This window comes from Podarcis tiliguerta, assembly GCF_965153285.1.
Source record: "Podarcis tiliguerta genome assembly, chromosome: 3".
Taxonomy (NCBI): Eukaryota; Metazoa; Chordata; class Lepidosauria; order Squamata; family Lacertidae; genus Podarcis; species Podarcis tiliguerta.
The window spans coordinates 16,297,560-16,304,060 of NC_139536.1; the positions used below are offsets into that span (position 1 = coordinate 16,297,560).

At 43.4% G+C, this 6,501-nt stretch overlaps 1 long non-coding RNA gene across 1 annotated transcript; it reads right to left on the bottom strand.

Annotated features, from left to right (window-relative positions):
- Positions 1–6,113, bottom strand: LOC310674237. The gene is made up of 3 exons (XR_014509464.1): positions 5,996–6,113; positions 641–1,875; positions 1–277 (listed from the first exon to the last, which is right to left on the bottom strand). It is a non-coding gene; the product is annotated as an uncharacterized lncRNA (long non-coding RNA).
- Positions 6,114–6,501: the final 388 nt, after the last annotated feature.

Genomic DNA, 6,501 nt, shown 5'->3' on the forward strand with positions numbered 1-6,501 from the left:
ACAAGCAAAACGTAATGTGTTCATTACGTTATGAAAACCATTCCTTAATTCTTCCTTAACGTTATAAACCATGAGTGTAGATTTGCCCCCAATGTGTGCTATACTGAGCAATGGTTAGATGGTTTTTTCCCACATGATATACACATTTTGTTAGGTTCATAGACAGGGAAATAAGGTTCAAAAGACTGAGAAAAAAACTAAATGGTGCATTGCGTCCCTTTATATTTGTCTAATAATTTGGGATTATTTGCAAATTGAAGCTTCCAGACTATGCCACCTATTTTAAAGGTAAAGGTACCCCTGCCCGTATGGGCCAGTCTTGACAGACTCTAGGGTTGTGAGCTCATCTCACTCTAGAGGCTGGGAGCCAGCGCTGTCCGGAGACACTTCCGGGTCACATGGCCAGTGTGACAAGCTGCATCTGGCGAGCCAGCGCAGCACTCGGAATGCAGTTTACCTTCCCGCTGGTAAGCGGTCCCTATTTATCTACTTGCACCCGGGGGTGCTTTCGAACTGCTAGGTTGGCAGGCGCTGGGACCGAACGACGGGAGCGCACCCCGCCGCGGGGATTCGAACCGCCGACCATACGATCGGCAAGTCCTAGGCGCTGAGGTTTTACCCACAGCGCCACCCGTGCCACCTATTTTCCTTCCCATTTAAAGTTCACCATCCACTGGGCTTCACCAAGCGCCATGGAATGCCTCCTCTTGGAGTTTAACCACTTGTAATAATAATAATAATAATAAGAAGGCTGGATGGCATAAATCAAGCATTTGCGACTACTTGCAGCTTATTTCTAGGTAATATTGGTTTGGAAAATGCTTGTGCCATATGCATTTATTTTCCTTGAGCTATGAAGACTTGTAGAACATATTACGGCACTTGTATCAATTTCTGCTGGTGTGGTTAGGAGCGAGGGAACTTGTCAATACTATTTGAAATTCCATCTCACGAATAGCTACACATTTCCTGCATTTTTTACTTACGTTTTCTGACAACTGAGCTATAAACGATGGGGAAACATTTCACCACAGCTTAGAAAAATCTTACAGGAGAAATGACAGTACATATGCATTATTTTTTTAAAGGTGGAAAGTAGACAAAGCACGATAAGGGAGTATTTCCGCACACACAGATCTTGGAGGGTTCAAATCAGTGTGAACCCTAACAAGAGACAATTATGGATTATTACTTCCATTGCGTGCAAGTAAGTAGCCAAATATATTTGGAAAGGCAAACTGGCAGGGACTGAATTCAGAGGCATATCACAGTATGCAATATCATAAGTGCGATCATCATCAGCACTGCACTGAATATTTGAAGGTACTGTATAATATATAACCTGATCTGCTCTCTGGGTCCACCGTTTGCAGTAATTACTTGCGCACCGACAGTCTGCATAAACTGGGCTGATACAGACCTAAAAAGACCCATTTGATTTATTTAATTGGAGATTCTTTTGTAATAACCTAAATAAAAAGATGTAAGGGGTTACTTATGCGAAAAGCTACATTTTTGCCTCTGAGCTAAGCAACAACAAACCAAGATAATATGCAGCATAATGATCAGGTTGCTTACAAAGAATCAAGATCAGATAAGAAGCTACATTTCCTCCCCTTTCTTTCTCTTTCACTCACCCCACAAAAATATTTTTTTAAAAAATATGGAACTCGGTTCTTTTTGTTGTCGTTGTTCTTTGAAATAAAACCCAAATTCGCTGCAATAATATTACTTTTTCATTTTGTTAAACAAAGGTTGCACACCTTTTTATATATCTTTCCCCAGTTTAGATTGTATTTTCAGTGCTCAGAATGCACACAGATTTTTTAATCTATTGTTGTGAAAGTATAATGGATGGTGAACCTTCATACCTTCCTAAAAAACAATTCAGGACATCTGGACTATGGTTTATACCCAACCTAAGTTGCAGCACAATCCTATACCTCTCCAGTGGTCTAGTGGGGAGATGTGAGGCTGCAGAGCTCCAGAACTTTCTTCAGAGCAGGACAGAACTACTGGAGTACTTGGGGGATTGAGAGATCCGCTGGGCTCTGGCAAGTGAATGAGGTGATAATGAGTCTTTCAAGGTTGTTTTTTAACATTAGCTTAAAGGAAGCCAGCAAATGAGGAAAATAAGCAGAGGCCAGCCCCTTTCCTTTTCTTTGATGGTGTCCCTACATCATACAAGTAGTTTAAATGGTAACACTACTTTGCCAGATAGTTTGTGAAATATACTCAGAGTCGCAAAGTGATTTCATGCTCTTTATTCAGCTCATAGTGGTGAGGAGGAATGAATGAAAGTCCCCTCAAAGTATCTGCTTTATATACATTATTTACACAATGGGCTGCACATGATCGGCTAATTCTGGAATTCTACTGTAAGCCAATCAGGTTGTGGATTCACTTCTATCTGGAGCATGATTGGGTGGTTCCTGCCAACCAATCATACTGCTGCATTGTTCTAGGACCAATCAGACTGCTGCATTCTGAATCCTATTGTTCTAGGACCAATCAGACTGCTGCAATTTGGATCCTATTGTTCTAGGACCAATCAGACTGCTGCAGTTTGGATCCTATTCAACTCAGTACATAACAGTTTGCATTTCTGATTAAAAGCTAATATTTGTATTTCAGCTGGCTGAAGATCTTTTGTTAAAGCTCTCAGTGTATTCCACAAGTTTAGTCTACTATGCAAGCAGAATTGAGCACCACTGAGTTCAGAGGAGCTTACTTCCAGGAAACTGCATAGGACTGTGGCCATAATGAGTCTGATAGATAGGGTACTACTGTATGCTGTGTTGCCATTCTCTCGTGTGGAAGTTTGCATCTATATTACTGGATCATCCTGCTTCTCCTCCTCAAAATAATGATAATAATAAACTTTTATTTATATCCCGCCCTTCCTGGCCGAAGTTAGGCTCAGGGCAGCTAACATCAGATATATAACATTAGTATAAAATCAAACAATAATTAAATTACCTCCTAAAAACAGGTCAAAATCAAATTAAAGTCTAATTAAATGGCTTTCCTCAGGGTTAGGGTTGGGAACACTAAGTGCTCATCGGCCCATGAGTTTTGAGATTCTTGTGTGTGTGTGTGTGTGTGGCTGGCTGTTGAGGATGCCATGATGAGCTCCACCACTTCAAAATGTACCATCACACCAGAAGCACATCTCATTGTGTTCCATGGGGCTCACCAGGTAAGTGGGTACAGCCCTTCAGTTAGAGTCCTTAGGTACTATTGAAATCAATGAGATCTGCTTTGATCATGATTCACTTTTCATATGGGTTTCAATGGACTACTTAGCACTACTTAGGTTGGATCCAATTTCTGTAGAAAGAAGGAGAACCTCTTTAACTATGTAATACTTTGGTGGAATTTCAATAGTTCTAGACAAACTCGCATCCTAATTCAGTTCCCTTTACCTCAGGCGAATAGTCCCATGCAGTCAAGAGCTGGCAGCCATGAAAACAATCTTTTTGAACTCAATAGCAGTGAATAATTTCATATGGGAGAACTTCCACAACATGAATGGGCAACTTAAGGTCCATTTTGCAGGCATGGAAGTGGATCTCACCCACTAATGTTAACAACAACAACAACCACCAATATTCCAAACCATTTCACAATTGCATGAAGGTATCATTCTGATTTCAGATCCAGCTTTCCTGTGTCTGTGTTCCTAGTTTAATATAACGTGACTTGACTCTGCTAATATACTGGAGCTATAGAAAGGAGCTGCATTAATACCATGCTGGGATTCTGAAATGACTTGCGACCTTTCTCCTGATTGCAGTAAAGGAGTTGTCTGATGCCTTTACTCTCTTTTCTCAGGCAACATTTCCATTGCCTTCTTTCGGGATGGTCACAGGTACATTAACCGCAACATGTTATTATCCACCATATGTATTTCCAGGGGTCATCTTCTCTCCCTTATTAAATCCCTGAAATAATGTCACCAGCAAATTTCAACCCAAATGGAAACCAGAGACATCGCCCTCAGAAATGAAAGGTGCATAGTTTTTGTATATACGCTTGTTAATAGATTATTGCTTGCGTTAGTTATAATAATAATTATTTATTGTTGGGGGGGGGGATCTTGGGTTGATGGCTTTGCATTCCTGTAGATTTATTTTGGTAGTATTTGTAGCATGTGGGACCCATAACAAAATGCTGCAATGTAGGGTGATCCACTAGCCATGCCCCATTCCACTCCGCCTCCTGCCCCACTTTTTTGTTTACCCCAAACAGTATAGACTGATCCAGATTATTTTCAGGCCATGCTTCTTGGCACGGGTCCATGCTTTAAAGCAGGGTTTCTCAAACTTGGGTCACCAGCTGTTTCTGGACTACAATTCCCATCAGCCCTGACTACTGGTCCTGCTAGCTAATTCTATGACTCCTTCCACCAGTCCTCCAAAGCCGTGATTACTTTCCATAATCATTAGCCCACCTCCCTACATATTTCAGGGGCTCCAAGTCCCTCCTCTCCAAGATGGAAGGCAGGGACATTTCACTTTAATTATGATTTATATCCTACAAGCTTTTCTTCAATTACTGCTCTGCAGATTGTACATCAAAGCATGTTGAAGAAAAGCTCTAAATCATTCAGTGAGGAGAGGGGTTCTCGGTTGCTGCTTCCAGATTTACTTCCCTCCCGCTCCTTGGCTTTTGGCAGGATATTTTCCCCAGAGTGCAGCTAAAGTCACTCTGCTTTCTGCAAACTCAGCCTTCCATAATATCTTTGGCAGGAGGCATGACAGCTTTATCTTTATGCCGTGCCATGAAGAGGATGAGATGCATTCACACTGGGAAAGACTTAACCCCAAAATTAAAAGCACCTTCAGTGTGGTGTAGTGGTTAGAGCAGGGGTCGGCAAAGTTTTTGTGGCTTCGGCCTGTTCACAGTCCCGCAGATGCTGCGGTGGATTGGAGTGCATGCGTGCGTACACATGCACAAACACTATTTTTGGCGCTCCTTCTGGCATGGAGGAGGCGTGCACAGCTTCCCATTGGCTGCAGGAGCTTCCTGCAGCCAATGGGAAGCCAGCCAGTGTCACGGAAGGCGGTACCCGCTCTGCTCTGTGCCAGGGGTCCATGGGCTGGTTAAACGACCCCCCATGGGCCGCTTGTGGCCCATGGGCCTTAGGTTGCCGACCCCTGGATTAGAGCCAGATCAAGACCTGGGAGGCCAGGATTCAAATCCCCACACAGTCATGAAGCACGCTGGGTGACCTGTTGCTGTCTCTCAGACTAATCTACCTCACAGGGTTGTTGTACGGAAAAAAACTGGGGCAGAGGAGAACCATGCATGTTACGTGGAGCTCCTTGGAGGAAAGGCAGAATATAATAAGATAAATAAATGCATAAATTTAAAAACCTGAAACTTGTATGGACTCATATATATATACATATATAGTCAGGGATGGGGAAGAAATGAATGTGAACTTATAGTGTGGAGGGGATAGCACCATTTGCGATTCTTAATAAACCATAGGCCTCTGGTAGGCAAACAATGGGTCAAGGGAGGCCCTTGTCCTCGTGTCCCAACCTGAAAGACGACAGGACATGGCAGGCAAAATTGGCAGGATTTTATATGGGGAGATGTGGGGATTCTATAGTTGCCTCACTAAAAGCCTTAAGCCCAGAGCATTCTTTATTGGAAATAAGAATTTCCGGCATTCAGAATGGAGCCATAGAGGAGGGGGCTGTATCGCACTTAGCTATACATATCCTTTCTCAGGGAATTTGCTTTCCACTGTGGTGGTTTCCATGGTTACAGCAAAATGTCACCATGTTTTCCTCCACAGCCCGTGGAGCAGCAGTGACTTTTAGCAGTCAGGCCCAGCAAGCATATACTGTACTGGGTAAATATCTGGTATGGTTTTAAGTTGCTAAAACACTTGTGCAGGGCTTATTGCACAGTGGGGTGGAAAATGGGACAGTGAATACGTTGGTTACAGTCGGCTGGTTGTTTTCCTCCAAAGGTCAGCTACCTCACAAGGGTGTTGTAAAGATAAAATGGGGAGCGGAAGAATCATGTATGCCATGTTGAGCTCCTTGGAGGTAAGGTGGGGGTATAAACAAAATAAACCGTTATTTGTTTAGTACAGTGAGAGTGCTAGGAGACCCCCCCCCCCTTTCACCTCCCAAACTCACAATTCTCAGAGGGCTTTAATAGGGAACTCTGGGAAATGTAGCTCTGGGAGGGGAAGAGGGGCCACGGTTCACACTCCCTAAGGCCCCATGGTTGATTACACAAGAGCATGGAGGAACTTAGCCATAGGAACCAGCCCCAACAAAGACCACAAATGTGTGCCTGTGCATGTGTAAGGAGACACACCTGGCACCATCTTTATCCAGTTTTAGGCATCAGGCAAACACGTTTCTTTCCGCCCTGGGCTTTTGGCCCTCAATGGTGGCCTCTTTTAGTGGGGCGGGGCCTTTAGTCCTGCCTTTTCGTTTAGCTGTGTTACCAGGGTTGGCATATCTTGAAGAGCAA